The following is a 21,372-nucleotide window of genomic DNA, read 5'->3' as shown; positions in this document are numbered from 1 at the left end:
AAGCATCGTAGTCGGCATCTGCTACAAGTTTTACACTTCTTTTTCATTTTGAGATATTTGTATTATTTTGTCAATAAAAACAATGACCAGATTAAATAGATGTTGTGCTGGAACTAAACGAAACAAAAAAGTGGCATGCAACAATATTTTCCATGAGGTATATAAAGGCAAAATCAGTGTCGTTAAAAATCCTGAAACTCAAGTGATTACGTCACCAATAACCAACAAGGACAAGCAAATATGTAAAATAGCCAATAAGAATAACCTGTTCTGTTTGAGGGCTGCAACCTGGAGGCAGGGTCCACGTCTGGCCACGCCCCAGTGATGTCACATCAGTGATGTCACAGCAGGTGCTCGTAATCAGTAACCGAGTGAGAACCCCTGCTGTGGCTCCAGAACGCAGGTTTGAACCCTCAGTTAATAGTGCAGCAGCCGCAATGTGGCCTGTATGCTTCACTATTGATTCAGCTCTTAATATTCTGCTTAGCTGAAGTTGCAGCAGCGTGAGAGAAGAACCATGTAGCTCTGTCGGAGGGTTTGGATCGAAGAGCAGAGAGAAAAAAGAAATATGAGGAAGATCTCTCCAGACAAAGACCGGAGGTAAGAACCCTCAGTAACGGCAGCGAGTTTATCACATGAAACATTTTCCTATTTATGTCAGAATCACGACTGGGACAGAGCACAAGCAGCCAGCAGCAGCAGTAAATGAGAACCAACTGTAGGGATAAATGAGGATAAGGAAAATATATTAATAGTTCTTTTTGTGTATTATATTTAAATTAATATACCAACAGTTTCTGTGGGAGATCTTTCAAGATATATTCTGACACATAAAAAAATCCTATGAAGGGTTGAAACGCTGTGTTGGAGGTTTTGAAGCCTGGCTGAAAGAGGCTGAAAAAAACATTCAAATCTCTTCATTATTTTGTGTTGGAATTTCCCTTGTTTAATACTGCAGCATTTTTCAAGAGTTCCTCCAAAACATTTTTTAAGAGTTTCACATGTGTCACTGTTCTCCCAGTGCATCATTTGTTTTCCAGGTTTGAAACCTTGGAAATGGTGTTGTGAAAAACTGCTGCACGTACATTGGAAAAAAGTTCAGAAACTTGATCGGGCAGATCGTTGTTTTGAATTTTTGTGGATGTACACCTGCACTTATACTGCTTTTTAGATTTTTTAAGTGTTGATTTGCAGTTCTCACTTTTCCAAGATTTGCCAACATATTTGTAAGGTTGCGAATCCTGTGATTTTTGGCAGCAATGTCCCACAGCTCTGATCTGACACTTATAAACTGATAGTCTGAAAATAAGTTGGCTGAAGGGTGTTCGGATGGAAACTTTAGACCTGTTCTTGGCATTTGACTTCCAAAATCTTCTGACCCTTCTTAAAAAAGTCTCTGAACTTGCTCCATTCTGCCTCTGTCTTTCTCTATCTTCCCCTTCTCTCAGCCTTTTCCTGCACCAAGTTCGGGTCACTCTGGTGTAAAGAGAGCACTGTTCCGAAAGGCGAGGGCTGGCTTTGCGGAGAGGATTATCTGCTGGTGTTGAGCTGTGGGATTCAGTTCCTTCTAGCGTGTGAGCTGGTCAGCGAGGTGCATCACTAAGCTTGCTGTTATTGTTTTGGTAGAAGGAGGCAACGTTCTGAGGGAGAAAGGAAGAAAAGAGGAGGATGTAAAGGGAAGAGAGAAAAAGCAGGAAAGAGGAAACTTTTAAAAGGAGGGAGAATATGAGACATTCTTGAAGACTACATTTTAATGATTTACTGTATTTGGGAGGACAAAGATGAGTAACAGCAGTTGGATAGAAAATCACTGCCTCTGCAGAAACTGTCTTTGGACACAGGATGTGCTTTTTCTCACAAGTAAAACTGGGATAAGCGACCTGAGGAAAAAGCTCAGTCATCTCATTTGAGCAGCAAACACACAGTCAGACACAGAACATGAACATGACTTCATATGGAGACAACTCTGCTCTGTAGATCAGTTAATTATCTTGTCATGCATTTGTCAGCAAGTGTCTTTATGATGATTCACTGACTCTAAAGCAGGTTATTTCCACAGATAAAGAAAAACTGACTCAATCTCCATGAAGGAAAATGATATACGACAAGTTCACACAATTATGGCAGATTTCAAATGAAAGCTGAATTTTTCTCTGACTTGTTGCATGTTTAATTAATAGTGATTGCCAAAATTTTCTACTTGCTCTCTGAAATAATGGGACTCTATAAAGTTCTGTAGGGTTTTGTTCTGAAATCTGATGCCAAAATTCCTACAAGGCCTGAGCCTACCGGTCCGAATCACAAAGTAGATTATGGTGTCTCATTTCAGTGCCTGAGCTCTGTACTGAAATAGTTACAGGCAACGTAAACATCCTTACACCTGCCGAGTTAACATGACGTTTAATTCCGTCAGGCACTGGCAATACACACTCTACATGCCTCTGGCAGCATGTGAAGTTAGTCTACAGTTAGCTCGTAGCTAACTCAATCTCGAGTCGCCACGACAACAAGCGCCTAAAGCGAAAACAGTCGAAAGTTGGGCTGCACTTCAGGAGAAAGGATTCAGACACTGGGAGGTGCAGCAAAACAATTCTGTGTGAAGGGACGAACGTGTCAGTGATTCCATCAATGAAGGACCTGATGACACACAGGATACATTTGAAAGCAGGGGGATACATCTGGGTTTGTTTGACTTCATGCCAAGCACATCAGGCAGTGATGGCGTCCCAGGCCCCTGCGATGGGGATGGTTGATGATGTGATTGGAGTTGGAGTATTTGCATTGAAATTGTTATTTCGTGTTAAGTTTAGTAAAGCTTTTATTCATGTGATTTAGTTTTTTCTTGTTTTTGGTTGTTGGTGGGAATGAAGTGTGGCAGACTGTCACAGTTTGAATTCTCATCAACGATATGTTATTTTTAGGCTTAAATGTATTTTCTTGTTTCCTGTTTTAACACCCATGAAGTGTGTGTTGGGCTTAGTTTGCTGCCGAAGCACAGGTGACCTTCAATCAATACTGTGCCTGAATGCATCCTGTGTGGACACACGTGGAGCAGTGGAGCTGCTCTGCTAACATGCTGCTCACGCTAAACCTCCCGTGTAGACACAGTGTGTAATTCTGTTTTATAACTGTGTGGTATGTGTGTGGTATGTATGTGTGTAAGTCCAATACACCTTTTCAGCTAATCATAAAAAAATGTGTTCAAAACTAATACAGTTTAATCAAAATAAATTGAAATCAAAGTCGGGTTGCAAAATTCCCTCTGTACTGTCAGTCACCTACTCAACAGACAGGACTGTGATTAAAGTTATATTTTAGCCTCTGGTAAAATACTAAAGGTCTGTCAACATCCAAGCTTATATTTTACAAATTGGCCACCAATCAAGCAATTGGAAGAAATACATTAGAAAAAAATGTCCCATCAAAATCTCTTTTTAATGGCATTTATGTGCACTTAATGTTAACTGACTGGCTGGCTGGCTGGATTGCTGGTTTGACTGCAGGTTGATTCCTTTTCCCATCTCCCATCTCTCCAGCCTGTCAGCATTTTGACTGGGGCTGCTTCAGGTACTGTACTCTGCTGACACTGATGGTTGCACAGTGCATATCCCATTCACTCAAGCTGAAAACTCAACCTGGCATTTTCCTGGAGCTGGATGGGAGACAGGGGAGACGGAGCACTCTCGCACCGACAGGCAGCTCCAGAGCCTTACTTATGATACAGTCATATCAAGGAAACCAGTGGCCGTGAAAAATAGTGAGGAGTTAATGCTGCTTAGAAACATTGCAGCAGAATCTATTCTCCATCTTCTCTCTGAACCACCAGTGTCCCTTTAGCATCAGAGAATATGGTAGTTTTCATTCACACTAAGCACAGCTCTCGGGTTCAAGGTCAAGGTAAACTATATCATCCCTCAAGGGGAAATTCATGTGGTCATACACGTCTCAGTTAAAACACAGAGGGATACCATGCATGCACACACAAATATCCATCTGAAGCAATAGAACTACCAACAATATAAAATGTGCAAAAAGAGAATGCTTTGAGTAAGATATACAATCTTAACATATCACATCCAGTTTCATTTAAAATGTACCTAACACAGAGATATACAGAGAATAGAGTACAGTGTACACATTAAGAGTACAATATAATCCAAATAACCAGACATCATAAAAATGTGCTGCAGACACTCTCCCTCAACTAATCCACCTTCAGTCCTGGTGGAAGGAATTATTGTCTAAAATCTATGATCATCTGTTTCGTTTTCTTAACATTGACCTCAAGAAAATGATCCGAGCATCACTGACTAAAACCCTGAATTTCACTGTCAGAGTGAATACAATGTAGTCCAAGAAAGGCTAAGCTTCCCCTTTCTGAGTAACACTAAACTAGCAAAGCCATTTCCCCTCTAAAACTTGAAGCTCAATGTGATCAACCCTCTATCACCAGAAATGAAACTATGACAATGGTGATCACACTGACTAGCCTCATAAAATCAAGCAAAGGAAGTTTCCCACATCATACCACAGACGTAAGAAAATAAAAACACTTCACAACTGAGTCCACACAACTCCCACTAACCAACTGTGTGAGGAATAAATATTGTTTTAGAGTAAATACAGCCACACTGGTGGATCTGTTGGGTACAGTTGGTTGTAATGTGAAAGCCAACATCAGCATGCTAACGCAATGATAATGTTGGCAGGCTGGTATTGCGAGGAAAATATGTTCATAATGTTTATAATGTTCACCATCACCAATATGCCACCACATGATCTCAGGGATCAACAAACTAATCAGGGGTCGTCCTTTAGTGGGAATAAATGTCTTGAAAATGTTTCATATTAATCCTGATTTTAGTTGAGGGACTTTCAGCCAACCAGCTGTATATGGGGTAAATGGTAAGAATATCATCCAAATAGTTTCTCCCTTTTCTTTTATGAATTTCTTGCCTCTCAAAATGTCACTTTTTGTGTGTGCCTGGTTTGAGCAACTATCAAGTATTTTACAACTGAGAATAAAATGAGTTCTAAATGGCAGCTTGATGTATTTAGGGGCATGTCTCAGAGATTGACAAGTACATCAAACTTTTGAAATTCAGCTCTTCATGGGGTCCCACTGTTTCTGACTTTTGGACCGTTGCACGTGTCTTTTGACCCTTTCATCTCCTTTCTAGCTCTCCTCTTTTTATTCATCCACACCCCATGTTAATCTCATTTCCCTTTCGGTCCCGGCAATGCCCTCATTTCACCCCGTATCTTCTCTCTTCTCATGTTTTACTCTTCCAATGTTTTTTCTTCTACAACATCCCCCTACAGTATTCCTCTCCTGTGTTCTTCTTCCAGCCCTCCATCTCTTGGGTGTTAATCACAGCCATCACCATCTCGCCATGGGGGATATCTCCATCACTACTCCTCACTTCACATTGAATAAATGCAGGATGGCGGAGAGGGATGGGAGAATTTCAGCTGCCAAGAATGCATAGTCAGGAAGATGGTTTAGAGAGGAAGAGGTAAATAAATTCTAGGCGTTAAGTATTTACATCCAGGTTGAATAGAGCAGATTCAACTTGGAAACAAAAGCATTTTGTTTTATGATAACACCCAATTTTTTTATTATATTTGTTTATATACCATAACCGTGCTTCCACTAGCAGATATAGCAGGGAAAGAAATGAAGTTTGGTTGTAAACAGGAGGGACAGACACAAAGAAACCCAGTTTCATGGTTTCATAGACATGTTTGGAACAAGCACTGCACTCGTGTAATAAAAAAAGATTGTTGCAGTAGATTAGAAAAGAAAATTAAGGTTTAAAGATTGAATTCTGGACCAAGCCTAACAAAGTATTTTCTGAGGACTCAAGTCAGTGTGAGCTCACAGCTACAGATGTATCATCATAACAGGCAATGACAACGACTGAAAAGAGACCAGAGGCAGCCATGAGTAACTTAATTCAGAAAGTCACAAGGTTAACAAGGAAAGCAATGGGCTCTATCCAGGAAAGCTTTCCGTGCAGTCCTTAAAGAAGAGAAATGAATTGTCTCCAAATTCTTTGTGCCCAACAATATTATATTTCACATAAGATGAAAGATATAACTGTATAGTTTCATTTTACAGATCTTTTGGCTTGGCATTACCTTTCTGATTGATTATGTGTTTTTCATATTGGGGAAGGGGTCTAGTTCTCAACTTGTCAGCACTATGACAACTCAGTTCTTTTCAAAAGAGCCATTTTTGTCAAAAAGTCTTTTGTTGCCTGTCTTCCTGGCCGGCAGACATAACCTGGTCCTTTCCTTCCATAAATGTTATTGTAAAAGAGCAAAGAAATTCCATTAACTTCCCTGAACAACTGATTATTCTTGGGTTTTCCGCATTAGCTCTTTTAACTTCTGTCTTTTGTGTAGCTCATAGTTGCTTTACTTGCTTGACACAAATAGACTTCAGCACACATGTCTTGGCAACGGTGACACCCATTACAGAATTCAATGAAGAGTTGATGCATGAGACGTTAACACAGTATGCAGTACTTGTCTACTATATGACAGGAAAAATGAGCATATTACCCAAAATGTGAAGGTATTACTTTTAAATCTAAGTAATTCATTGGTAGTTGAATCTGCGTTATGTTCTGTGACGAGAGGACTCATTTATAAAAACGGTGGGTAGGATTCATACTAAAAGTATACATGCACTTTTAGTAGGCAGAAAATAGCATATCCAAAAATAGGCGAGGACAAACTCTAAGGGTGCCAACATCGAAGAGCTTGGTGGTGGGGTGGAGGTGAAGAAAGACCAGTTAAGTGGCCACAGCAGCGATGCCACTAATAAAGAAAATACACTGACTGGTAAAGTGATGAGAGAGGACAGTGCATAGATTTAAAAAAAAAAAAGTGGTCAGATTAAAAGGAGACTTTTTTTTTTCTCATCGTCAGAATGTAAGGCGACTTGTATCACCTGTACGTAGTGTAATCATCCAAAACTGCAGGATTGTTAAATTATATGCAATATCCTTTATCTATAAAATTGAACAGAAACATTTTATTCCTAAAAGGGGCTTTAAGGAGAACAGTGAAAAGTAAACAGTGCTAACATCATATTACATACCTGCCAGCTAATGAACCCAGAGTGGTGAGTACTGTTTGCACTGCAATGGTTCATTTCTGTTGAATCGGTCTCTGTATTGCTGGACTCAGTTCAGCACAAAGATTCAGTGCCAGGAAATCCACAAAGTCGCTAAACACTCGTTTCCTCCTCATCCTTCTCTCCGCGTACTTCTCTATCAGTGCCAGTGCATCCATCACGCAGCATTACGCAAAAGTGTCAGTGCAGTATTTATTTTTACAGCAATTGGACCGAGTGGGCTCCTAACCTCAAATCTGGGACACCATTTGGAAATTAAGGTTAAAGGTGAACGCAGTTTATTTATCGTGACTCTCCAGTGTGCTCGATGCAGCTGACAGCACAGACACGTTCACTGCAGTGATTTTACAGACAAATGTTATAGAAGACATTATTAAAATCGATTCATCACAGTTCTGTAACTGCAATGTTACAGTAAATTGCTTTCAGTTGTCATATCTTTTTCAATTGAAGTTTCAATTATGTTGCACGAGCACAAATAACGCTGTTGGTTTAAGTGTTAATGATGAATTGGATCAATAATCCTGCTTCAAATTCACTCCACTATCACCATCTCAACTTTCCCATCTCCAAACTGTTTGTACACATAGGTTAAAGTTCGTGTACAATTCGTTTGTATGTGTTTTTATGGATCCCAACATTTCTGTGAGAAGTAACATATGCACAAAATCAGGTCTGAGAGACGTGTATGCAACAGTTACAAATGAAGCCTCAGGTATTTTTTGTCTCTTTCTCTTCCATTATCCTCTCCTTTAATATAAACCTAATTTAATTTTGAACAAACAAACCAAGAACAAACAGTTGTAAACTACATCATATTAGGATTCTGCTGTGGCTGCAGCCGGTGCTGTATTGCTGCAGGCTGTAGCTTAAAGGCCTTGCTCTCTGCAGAGCCTGTCTGCCTGTCTGCAGCCCCAGCTGGCTGGAACTGAGCTTGACCCACATCATCAGATACAGACGATGAATAATGAATGCACAGACAGCCAACTAGCCAGTTTCCACCCGTCAGGAAGCCTGTCAGCCTGTCAGCCCACCATGCAGCCAGTCACCAAAACAACAAACAAGCCTGTTGGTCAGAAATCCAGTCTGTCAGCCATTCAGCCTGTCAACCTGTGAGCCTTGAACCAACGATACAGCCAGCCAGCCACACTGCTGTCTCCTCACTTTCTCTCCTCCTCGTCCTCCTGACTTCCTCCTCTCTTGTTTGTATTGTTCCTTATGACATCACCCCACCGCCACCACCACCACAGAACACAACCCCCCAGCAAGCGGTCCCGTTCACCCTCCTCCTCCTCGTCTTCCTCGTGTAAAAAGGGCAGGCCTGTCAGAAATGTTTAGCCACAATTCATTGTTTTCTCTGAGGCATCGACAGGGTCAACTGACCCCAACTGTGTATTTACTGTTGGGAAGGAGGAGGAGGAGAGTCATGACAGAAAGATTTAAAAGTGGTCTTGTGTTTGACAATTCTGATTATTTCGTGGGTTCAGGCCTCATAACACAACCCAACATGTTGAACTGTGGGTGAAATTATTCAGAGAAACAAACAGAAACATGGTTTGAATTGATAGCATCGAGTGCAGTTAATGGAATGAGAGTAGAAAATACTCTGTCCGTACAGATTGTGTGTAAACAGATTCCACTTACTGAAACATGACGGAGCATATCACAACCGTTTTTACAATTAGAGTATTATTATTACCATATCAGAATTACATTGGTGTTTTAGTATTCCATTTTTCAATGGATGAGAGTGTATTTGCAAGTTTACAATGACTAGCCGAGAAAAAAATCCCTATTTGTGAACAGTTATCTTCATCCAGTACTGTCTACACAGCTTTGCAGTGAAAATAGCATGGGAGCAGAGCAGCAGCAACACTAGCAGCAGCTAAGGGACCACTTTATGGTCCGTCAGAATTAGTTTGTAAGACACGATGTCCAACCATGCTGGAAGTAAAGCGTTTCTACCTGATCCGAACGGTTACACTTGAAGGTGGAGTAAAAAAAGCAACCGTCATGGACAGGAGGAAGACGACATACTGTTTAAAAATGGGGTTAATGGCACACCTTGTCAGACATTCTCTCTAGGAAGAAATTCATAGTGTTGCGCTCAGCCATGCACATGAAAAGTGCTGCGAATAGCTGCATAAATGAGGATCTGTGAAGCTGTACTAAAGCACAACAATTCTTTCAGTCCAAATTCCACCATGGCAATATGCTTACAATATTGCGATATGACATAACGTTCACTGCATGCGTTCACTACACATTTTCCTTTAACTAATTTATGTTAGCTTGGTGAAATGTACAAGCTTACTTGAATGGGTATTTAGAATGTGTGATAAGAAAAGCTTTATATCATAGCCTGAAGGTTTGATGATCAGAGGCCTGGGAGCCTGTGGGTTCTACACAGCGTTCCTCTGGACACAGATCTTTGAGGTTGTTGTGCTGCCATTACCACTGACACCACTGTTCCCTTCACGTTCCACATCTCCTCTTTCAACCCTTGGTATTTATCAAGCTACTCGTGTTCTGTCACTTGGGATCATAACTGCTTTTTATTGGTTGGTTAGCCATCACCATTTAATTTATGTATGCTGGATTATATATATATAAACAATTTTCTTATTCTTTTCTTTAAAAAACCTGTTCATCTATAAATTCCTCGGCTCCCATATTTGGTTTGTCACATAAATGAACTTAAACAACCATCTAATTACTGAATGTGAGAAACTCTCGAGTCAGAACACAGCTGCTGATGAATGCTTTGAAGCTGTTATGTCATTTTTGAGGACAATGTTATCACAGTGATGGAAAAATAATATACACAGTGCAAACAAGACTGCATTGTAATTCTCTGTCCAATGTGCAATTGATTCTGTGCACTGGGCCGTGGAGGGGCGCTAACCCGAGCTCAAGTCAAGCACGTCCTGGTTAAAATGCATAAGAGGCTGAGCCGCCTTTTGGGCAAATTAAGCCTCTCTGTCGCCGACTGCCCCAATCTTTTGCCGCCTTGTTCACACTGTACTCTCTCTGTCTCTCTCTCTGTCTCTCTCTCTCTCTCTTTCTGTCCTCTTCCTCCCTGCAGTCTCTCCATTATGCTCTCTGCCCCCTCCCTCCTTGTACAGTATGTACCCACATAGCTGAGCCGAGCCAAGCTGAGCAGTCCGGGCCCGTCTGCTCACCGTGATAGTAGCGGCTTTAATAAAAACACAGTTTGGGGGATGAGAATTGAATTTCATACTTGGACGCCCCGACACTACATGTGTTTCGTTTTAATAAAGAAAGAAGAGCGAGCGGAGTGAGAGGGAGAGAGAGACGGTGGTGCAGAGCCACTCAGCCAAAAGAAGATAGGCCAAGGCTTTTCTCATTTGTCCTCACATTCTTGCTTCCATAAGCTCAGCTGTGTGTTTGCTGTTCCATGGGGAAGCTAAGGAGGGGAGGGGGTGCATCTGCCTTGTCAATCTGAGCATTTCCACACATTTTCAAGATAAGTGTTGAACCTTTTCAAAAAACTGGCTCAGAGTTGTATCTTCTCTCCCTAAATCAGTGCATCCGCTGTGGTTTTTTACTATTTGTAATCATTTTACTCATTATTCTGTCAACATATACCCTGTTCAATTTTACTTTTGCTTTACATGACTTTTGCATGATCAGTGACATTAAGAGCATCAACCACAGACACTCACACAGTAGTGAGATTAGAAATAAAAAAAACTTCGACCTTCACATCAGAGAATGGATACCAGGTCAAGTAATCACTAGGGGTGTTTATCTCTCCTTTTTAGAAGATCCTTCAAACTGTATAATTAAACAGGAGCCATGATACAAATCAGGGAAGACATTTAATATGGAGCCATTTGGTGCGATGAGATTCTGTGTGATGCGATGAAAGAAATTAGCCAATTATGTAAAAGACCAGGGAAGGCATTACTTTATGACAAAGGACAAAAAGGAAGAGAAAAGATATCATTTCAGAACTACATGTCATTGTGATTTACCTCTGACCGGCCAGAGGCTGGAACATTTTGATCTGCGTGCTCTAGCTGGCTGTGCTCACATCCACAAACACTTCTCCACCTGCACAGGTTTCACTGTGCTGTCTCAACACGTTTGACGTGATGTCCTTGCTCTGCTAGAGAACTTGAATAGGGCCAAACTTTTTTTCAACCTCTCCTTTCTTCTTTTCAAATTAGTCTTTCATGCTTTTGATTTTACATTTAATGGCTCAGTGTAAATTGCGGCGTTGTTGGACATGCTGCTTCTGTTTTTTGCCGACAATGTCAAAATAACGTTACTCGTGCTGACATTTGAACTTTTTCTAAGAAGCTCCGTGTGGATGTAGAATCATAGCAGCTCCAGTCAACTGATTCAAAGCACATTCAGATCCACAGGTCTGCATATCTCTGTAGTCACATCTCTTATGTCAAAACTGATTTATGATTTGTATCGGATGAAAGTAATCAGGGTAAGAGACAAGCTTTGACCATGGCAACGACAACTGCATCACAGGGTAACACTTACTGTTAGTGCTTCAACTTACATTAACTGTGTGGGTCTTGTGTCTTATTTGATCATTCCAAACAAAGTGCATGTCTGGATGGGTCAGGCTTGGTTACAACTCTCCAGGAGTCGGATAAGGTTTGGACAGAAATATGCACACCTCAAGATACACCCTAATTCAAATGTACATCAGAAGTCAAATCAATATTCAGAATGGTAGCGTTGGTTCTAGTTCAGGAGTCTGTTGCTGAATCTTTAACTTATTTTTCAACTCAGTACAAGACAATACCACTATGAACTGCTCATCTTTTATCTGGAGTGATGGAAGCTTCAATGCATGAAGCTACTTATCTGATCAGTAATGTTAATGAGTGAGTCCAGTCAGTGCACTAGGACTTTGAACATAAACTCATTAATGCTTTTCAACAAAGATGCAGAAACCATCTTTAAAGTAGAATGTTGCAGATTACCAATTTAGCTATTTAGTATGAAACAAGAGATATAAGAGGAATAACTTGAATAAACCTACTGCCAGAAGTTATCACTCCTTGACAAACAGTAAAGATTAGTTTGGATACCTTGGGGTGGTTTGCGTTTTTACACCTTGATTGTGAATTTACAAAGATACAAGCTTTGTAAATAGAATCGTGAGCCAATTTGCAGCCATGGAGAAAACATGCCGCATCTGTCACAACTGAAAAATGAGACAATTGTTCCAATAAGCAAAAACAAAGGATTGATTTGTCTCCTCCGCCGTTTCTGTCCTGAGATCTGTGAAAAATCCATTTCCCAACCGTGTCTGCTGGGATAACTATGTGTCAGAAATGTTCACGGGCTCCATGGATGCTGTATTGGAGATGGAAAGCTGAGCGCAGCAAGTTTGCAATCACCAAATTATTGATTGCGTAGAGAATATACATACTAAACCTTTCTCAGATATGAGATGATGTGTTAGGAGCTCAGTGATCTCAGTCTGCATAAAGTCTAATATTCTGGTTGATATAACTGTCTAACTCTCAAAAAAGCTGAAATGGGACCTGCTTCTTTTTTGGAGCTGCAAGTCTACATAAACATGATATTGATCTAAGCCCCCTGCAGCTGACCCAGCACTGATTTCCTTGAAATATTTGACCTGAGCTCATTGCACAGTAGTTCTACATGGCGTCTGACACAATGGTCAAGAGGTACGGGCTTAGTTTGCTGTTTTCTCCAGGAACTACACTGACATGAGGCACAAACAAAACAAAGCACCATGGGATAAGTAACAGTTAATGAAATACTTTGGAGACTTTCCCAAATGTCTGCAGAGACCCAGTGACAAGTAGCACTGTTCCAAATATTGGCAGTAAAATAAATTGCTTTCTGTCAGAAGAACATGCATCCTTACACACACCTTACACCGAGAAAGATTGTTGAAAGCTCCTCTGGATATTGTGTCCAGTCATTCTGCAGTATAGATCATAGATGGAAGACCAGGGGAATTACTCTGTTTCCAATGAAGCATGTTGTGCAGAAAGAAAAAGAGCAAATGTAGAGGAAAAAGTAGAGAAAGGACAATTATTCTTTGGTGCTTGGCTGAAGACGTCCGTTTAACAATTCCTGTCCCCTTCAAATGATGATCTGACATTTTCATTAACTATGCATGTCTATTACTATTCTTTGTTGGGCCAAATATTGTTGCACTGAAAAATAAATACTATTTGATATTCAGTTATAATAGTTACAAAACCCCAGTAATGACTGTTACCTTAACATGTTGAGTGGCTAGTTTCTTTGTTACAGATACAAATCCCATTTATTTGTCTTTGCTTTGAATTTACAAACCAGCCAGTATGTTAGCTTGGTGCAGAGGCAGGAGTAGTGCAGGTCAAATATGAACAACCAAAACTGAGTCTATTGAGTCTGATGCATATTGGGACCCAGACAAATGGTCCCACTCCAAACTGCTACATGAACCATGCTGTCTCTGCTTTTACTCAACTAAATGGAAACCAAATAAATGGAAACATTAAATCATGAAATAAAAAGGAACTAACTAACTTGAGTACTTGTGACAACATTTAAATTTCTCTAAGCAGTGTAGGTGTTGAATGACTGAATAGTTGGTCACCTCGAGGCTGACCTCAGCTCCGTGGCCTCACTATAGAGACTGTTGAGAATTAAACATCCATACAAACCCATGCACACTCAGCTCTGGTACATACTCACTGCCCTTGACACTTTCCTGAAAATGTAGTTGAACCGCAGTTTGTACGTCAAAGGATACTAAATAAACCACTTCAGGTCTGCAGAGTCTTTGGTGTGACTCACTGCTGATGTTTGATAGTGCCTGTTTGTGTTACATCGTGAATTTTGTGTTGAATTTTGATTTAGTGCTTGCAACATGCACAGTTGTGGGAATGGTTTGATTTATGCACTGCAAAACATTTACACATTCATGCGGTTTCAATAAAAAAAAACTGTTTTCTGTCCACATGCATTTAGCCTCGCTAATGTCCAAAGCAAGAAACTTCAATAATCCTGATTTGAACTTAATAATGCCACCTAGCTGACAAACTGGCCATCAGGAATACTGAGTCAAATCCTTGTCGAGTCCCACATTGGTGGGGCACAAAAGTAACTAAGTTAAGATTAAGTTTTTACTGGCCCTGTCTGTCCCTTTACTGGTCCCCTCTGTGTGTCTGTCATTAAGACTGTAAATGAGAGAGATAATGAAAACAATATCTCTGCCTGCTTTGGTCGTCTAGTGGCACACGCACTTTGTGCCATAAAACTAGCTTTCGTCTCCTCTGTAGATTTTGTTCCTGATGGTCAAACACCATTATTTGTGAGCCATTATATTGTGAGTCATTATATTGTGAACCATTATATTGTGCAATTAACATAAACTTCATATTAATGATGTAGTGGTAACAGACACTTTTTGCCTCAGCTTAAAAAAGCTTTATATACCTTACAGCTTAATATTATTAGCACTCTAGGGCAGAGGTAACCTTCATGTCGATCCCAATCAACTGGTAGATCTTGATAGCCTTCGCTGTCCATCCCCTGAACACTCGACACACTGGCTGCAGTTGCGCCGCAGTTCACTGCAGAATAGACAGTGAAAATGATCTTTACCTGAGTTTTAATGTTCATGGTGCATTCACTCCACTAAGGTGAAAAAAGTAAAAATGGCAAACTCACTATTTAGTGATTATTGGGTGATTTTCACTGCCAGAGACTAAATACACAAATGTGACAAGAAACTGGGGGAACCAATCAAAGCAGTTCCTCAATGAAAGGTGGAAAGCCAGACATAGTCAGGGAGTGAAGTGCTCTGAAATAAGAAACATTGGCAAGTACAAAATAAAACTTGCAGATACATGACAATTTTGAGACAATAAAGTATATCACTTACTTCAACTGGATACTGGCTTATACTGTTTGTGTGCTCTGAACTCTTTCCTTTAGAGTAATGTCTCTTTATGAGGGTATGAAACTTGCAGTAAAGACCTCTGGAGAACCAATTCACTGTTGCAGCTATTTGATGGTGGTCAGTAAATATGTACCAAGCATTGACAAGCTGCCTGTTAAGCTTCAAGTCTCATTTTCTCTTTCTGATAATATCTAAGATATTTATTTCTAGGTGTAGAGGCTTTGTACTTATTGGAATTCGGCTTAGCTATGAAAACAGAAAGCCCAAAACAAAGAGTCAAATAGTGGTCCAATTAATCCTTATATCCACTGTAACGCATGCATGAGCAGGTGAGGAGAGAAGATAGCTACGAGAGGAGGGGACGTAAGCGAGGAATTACTGTAGTGTGCTTGTGTGTGTATTTTTATTGCATGCTAGTCCTGGGTAGCAGGTTATCATGAGAGCACACAGACCTTAATAGAAAATGGCTGTGTTGTCCTCCTTCTCATTTGAAATGTGGCGCAGGACGACAGTTTTTTTTTTTTTTTTTTCTAAGTTGCATGCCATCTCAGGCAGGAGAAAAACCTCTTAAGAGATACACACACACTCAAACACACAGTCCTTTTAATGCTGACCAAGCTATCATGGGGAAAATGAATAAATGGATGAAATGATGAAATGTGGCATGATTTTTTAGGATGGGAAAAATACCTGGGTGAAGTGGGGGATGAGAGGAGCAAGAGAGACGAATTATGAGATAGAAACAAGAATGAGCGAGAGAAAGAAAGAAAGTGGAAGCTGGTGACAAATTGCAAATGCTCTGTAGCAGCCCTGACTGACAGGCCAATCATCTTGCCAGCACATCTTGAGGCACTGCCAGGCTGACTGTTATTAATTGAAATGTGATTGGAGGATGGGGGGCGGAGGGGTGGTGGTGGGGGGTTGGGCGCCTGCAATCTAATCCACATCAGAGCAATTAATAACACATTCACTCTTCTCCTCTTCTCTCCCCTCCACTCTCATCACCATTGATATTTCCAATGGTGACTAGAAATTAGAAAAAGGAGGGAGAAATAATTGAAAAGGGATAATTCCGAGAGGGGAGCTGGGGGCAAAGATGGAATTGGAAAGGGGGATTAATTTGTGCAACAATTCAGGGGGCTGCCCAGGGGGTATTTTTGTATTTTTTTTATTCCCTGAGAGATTTTGCTAAGGCCAAAATCTCAGGACTGCTTTCCATTCATTCTGTGTAGCACGGGGAGAGTTCAGGTTCATTAACTTCCTCTTGATCAAGCTTTAAATAGGCAGGAGGTGTTGGCAGAAGTACTTATCCAGCAAACGTCAGCTTCCAGCCAGAAAGTAAAGTTAAGGTCATATTAAGATTTTAAAGCATGCGGGGGCAGAACTGTCGGAGCAGAATGTGTTAGCGGAATAAATCATCATTATGTATGTAAGCCATGTTTTTTTCTAAAGCCATTAAAGGCACGGTTGGTAAGTTGTTTCTGAAACGAATTATCTTATTTGTTGAATTCCTCTCACGTCCCGATACCCATCAATAAATCGTCATCTGAAAAACCTGAAAACAGGCACTGTGGCCCTCGCAGGACTGGAATAAACGTGTTGGTGGGTGTACCTGTTATCAGTTAGTAAACAAGCATTGAGCAGATGTCAGTCAGTGAGTGTGCATGTGTTATGAAGTTGTAGCTTTTACAAGAGGGTGTTGGGATGTTTCAGATGCATATTTAAAAAAGTGTAGCCTGCTCTTGCCAGCTTTTCCAATATTACCAACCCTAGCTTTAGCCCCTAGCACAGACCAGGTTTGAGTCAGCTGTGGGGCTTCTTAATGAGCTGCTGCCTTGACACATGCCCTCAACATTTTCTGTTTTAGTCCGAACACATCAGACTTTAGCAAAAGGAAAAAAAAAACATTTAATTAGGACATTTAAATCTGGACTTGATTTAGTTTTGTGCCTTCTAATCATCCAGATCCTCTAGTGTGTGTGGATTCATCTTTCATTGAATGCACTACTCCATATTGGAGAAATGAAAACCTCACAGTTTACATCCTTAGCCAACGTACAGAGCTAGTGTAAGTACTGTGCCGTCCTTGACGCGATGCTGGCAGCAAAGCTGTGTTGTTGTTTCTTGTATATAAAAATATATCTTGTGGTAATTGTGTCTTAGTTTCCTAACTGGTACCATTTCTTAACCAAAGCTGTTCTGTCACATAGTTTCTTACAAATATTGGATTTCATGAGGCCTGTGATGTATGTAGGATTTTTACTTACACATTTTACATCTGGCCCCAGGTGTATTCTTTTCTGGGCTGAATCTGAATGTCCCCACACAGTTCATCCTTGAACGCTGAAATGCTCGGTATGAATATGTTAATGTATAGTGGTACAAGCAGTGAGCTCTTCAGGCTGAGGGATGTCAGAATATCAAATAAGAGTTCAGTATTTGAAAATCCTGTATATTGGAGCTTTGGGCCTTTACTGTAACAAATCAACTGAAGAGGACCTAAAGTTGCAACTATCATTGATAAATGAAAAAATGATCATTTTGCCAGAGGTAGCACCGAATTTCTATCAAAAACAAGGATGTGGCACCAAACGTGTTTAAAAACATCTTTTTAATAGATTAGTACTGGATTGAACTGCTTTAATTGGCATTTTTCATTAGTTATTTTCTTTTCCCTTTTAAAGTATCTTTACTTGTTTTTCACATTTCCTTTTGAGAAACTCATTTATGCTTGGGGCTGAAGGAATAGTCAAGGTCTCAAGTGTCGACCATCAATACAACATTTTAAGTTGATTCACTTGTCCTTGGTCTTTGAAAAATTGGAACAATTTGAGCAAAAGAAATATTTAAAACAAATTATTTGACTATTCATTCATTTGGAATTTTAGCTTGAAATCTGCATTAACATCCCAGATGATGAATGTTTCCAGCACTGCATGTTCAGCTTGAGTTTCACATATCAACGTAGGTGTCACATTGACACCTGAGTTGATGTGTGAATAGAAGCCAGTCATTGTCTGTTATGAAGCCCTCACGTAAAGCAAACTCCAGAAGAACAGAGGATCTGTGGGCGCGTACTACACCCGTCAAAGAGCAGAATCAGCTGTCATTGTCCAGAGTCCGTATGTTACAACGATTATTGTGTTTCCTTGAATGTGACCTCCAAATACAACAGCTGCACAAACTCTGGAGCTGGACAACATCTTATATCAGCCATCAAGGTTTCACAATTTAAATTCCAGTAAATGTTCAACTATATGCTGCAAGTTTACGAGCATAGGCGAGAGGGGAACCTCAGCTTTTAATGCACACCGATTTACTGGAGGTTTTTATTTCTCTGTCTCTTAGAAAACAAATCTTTTTGTCAGTTTTACCCTGACATTCTCCCTCTGTCTGAGAGCACTTGTTCTGTGTGGGAGCACACACACTTGCAAATTACAAATTCTGCCTCAGTCAAATGACTCCCTATTGAGTAAGGACTGCCATTATAAGTGAAGCCACATCATTGTGAACATCTGTAGTCAGAAGTGAAAGGCTCTGAAAGGAATCCAGCAGCACAGAGAAAATCTGTTCAAAACTTAAGGTCTTAGCTCTGTCTGCGCAACCTTGGCCCTTTATATTCAGGAACACTCCCGTTCTGAGACCTTAGAGCCTGAATACCATTTGTGAAATGGTTTGAAAAACATTTGAGAGAATAAATGAAAGAAAGTAATTTCTGATGTGTAGTTCGGTGGGAACAGTGATTCTCCTCTTACTTAACAGGCGAGAGAAGAGAATACAATATTACAAAACAGACCACAGAGTGTTCGAGATCATGCAGCAAATTAGTTGACTGACGCAATAAGTTTGATTTTAGCCATGGAAAGATTTTTCAATATGTAATCTGAAGTCTGAAATATTTACACCTTAAATTTAGTTTATATGATCCTGAATTTAGTACTTACAGTAGGAAATACAGTTTTCTGTTGGTTTCTTCCCACTGAAGCTTTTATTTGTGCTTATAGACAATCAATCATTGTGCAGGACCTTACAGTCTGAAACGCAGACCACACCAGAAGAGGCACATGAAAAATGAGGCAGGAAGGGAAGGATGGGAAAGAAAAAAGTAGAAAGTGAGTAAGAAACATTAGCCACAAATGAGGAAGGTGTGTGTGTCCACAAAATGTGGTTGTGTGTTACGTGTAACTTTACAGGGAATGTGTTTTTTTCATATATATACTGAAATATGACATATCTTTTTGCATAATTGGTTTGGGAAGGTTCCTTCTATCATTGCTTTCTGCCCCAAACACAGCCAGAGGGTAAAAACAGTGGGATTCACCGATGACCAATTAAATCTCTTATTTAATCTTAATTAATATTTGTGAAGTCCAGGTCTTCTCCCATTCAGAGCACAGTAAAGTGTCTTGTTCTCCATTTACACTGTGGGTAATCTATACCTAGTTTTCTGCAGCAGGACATTGCAAGCTTCATAATGTTTTTCAAAATGCTATTCTTTTGTGCTGAAAAACAAATATTTAGCTTATTTATAACTATAACATCATCCTTCTAAGTTCACCCCTGCTGTCAACAAGTAAAGAGAAAGGCATTGAGCGAATGTCGGATCGAGGGAAATGTGTCGATGTCTCTAATGAGCCGGCCCTGTCCAAGACTGCTTGCCCCCCCCCCTTGCAGTGGAGGACGATCCGTTAAGAATGCAGGGCTGGCTGCCTGTTCTGGATTAATCACAGCCACTGACCGGAGGAAATCAATGAGCTAAATGCTAACACTTTGGCCAGGACACAGACAGAAAAGCTGGTCTGTTAGCAGAGGCAAGAGGTGACGCTCTCACTCCACATGGACAGCTGTACACAGAGAGAAAGAGAGATGCAGTGATCAGAGTGTTTCTCTAACTGTTGGCTCTCCGTCCTGTGGATATTGGCTCATATGACAACAGTCATTTTCTTGTGTGATACACGCGTCGGCCGATGCGTAGGTATCGATGACATCTAAATGTCTTTTTACATGTCCAGTTCTTCTGTCCTTGACTGACAGAGCATACTGGTGTGAAGTTGTCCCAACCCCTTTCCTTGTTGTTCCTCCACATTGTGACAATGACACAAATATCATAATACTGTACCTGTGGGATTTAAGTTTTTTAATCATAGGAATCTACTGTATATCGATTGTGTGTACCTCTCCTCATTCCTTTCTCTCTGTCGTCTCAGGCCAGGTCTGGCACTGGCATTAGAGCATATGAAGACTGTGACGCTGCTGGAATCGAGGAACAGAAGAGGTAATATTACAGACATATGATGAATCAACAACAAAATCAATGATAAAAATCAATTCTCTTTAGCAATAACACAATAGCAGTTTCTTTATGTTCTTTCTCAAACCTGTTCCCATAGACTGCATATAAAGATGACTGCTCCCCAAAAGTGAGGTCATCTAGCATCTAGACTTTATTGTAGGCTACTGAGAATTTTGACCAGAGGAAGTCAGTGTCACTGGTCAGCATATGTTTGCTTTGCCTGGACCCACACTGTAGGATCAGGTCGATTCCAGGGCCCATACAGCGCAATTGTTGGATACTTACTGGTTCACAGCTGATCTGAACAAATGGTCGTGTAGTGTGAGGGGGTTACAGACATAATCTTATTGTCAATGACTGGATCTGAGTCTCCTGATTGTAAATATCAGGCATGATTGATATTTAGCTGAGTTGAAATCAGGGAGACTTGGACCTATTGATGTCTGAGGAACAGCAGTTGGGTGTTAACTGAAACTCGCATCAACCAAATGAGATCGTGCTGACGGGGAAATGTCACCAATCAAATGTTACATTCTTGTGTTTAGATGATCGTGGTTAAAATAAATCCAACATGACTGTTACAGTGGATGAGGAATAAACAAAGACCTCCTGTATCAAAGTGCCACACTTATGTTACACACTGTACGCCATGTTTTTCTCGTCCCATCCTCATCCCTGACAGCTGTAATAACATCTCTCTACTTACACCTCGTCAGAGCTCCTCACACATAAATTGCTTCAGACACTAGAACGAGTGTTTCTGCGTTCCTAGTGAAGAACGTCTCTTAATTTCTTCTGCAACGTCCTCGTCTTTATTTCTTCTCCCTAAGTTGATTTTGACCTTTTTCTTTTATTTCACTCTGCCCTCTTTCCTCTTATCTTGTCTCTCATTTTATCTCACATTTTCTTGTTGTATCGGCTGTGCACACTTTTCTTTAATTTCCCTGCCTTTTCTCCCTGTCGTTCGTTTTCTCTCGCTGCTCCTGAAGCCTCCTTTTCCTCTCTTGTTCACTCTTT

At 40.4% G+C, this 21,372-nt stretch overlaps 1 protein-coding gene across 1 annotated transcript in view; it reads left to right on the top strand.

Moving 5' to 3' along the window:
* The first annotated feature begins 408 nt into the window (after window positions 1-408).
* LOC109630998 (plexin-A1-like) overlaps window positions 409-21,372 on the top strand; it is a 281,886-nt gene continuing 260,922 nt past the window's right edge. The window contains exons 1-2 of the mRNA XM_020089564.2: window positions 409-600; window positions 20,270-20,337. The gene's annotated coding sequence lies outside the window, so the exon portion shown is untranslated. The remainder of the gene's footprint in view (window positions 601-20,269; window positions 20,338-21,372) is intronic.

Source organism: Paralichthys olivaceus, chromosome 6 (genome assembly GCF_024713975.1).
Source record: "Paralichthys olivaceus isolate ysfri-2021 chromosome 6, ASM2471397v2, whole genome shotgun sequence".
NCBI lineage: Eukaryota > Metazoa > Chordata > Actinopteri > Pleuronectiformes > Paralichthyidae > Paralichthys > Paralichthys olivaceus.
Note: the sequence above shows the minus strand (reverse complement) of the source record. Positions and strands in the feature narration are given on the sequence as shown.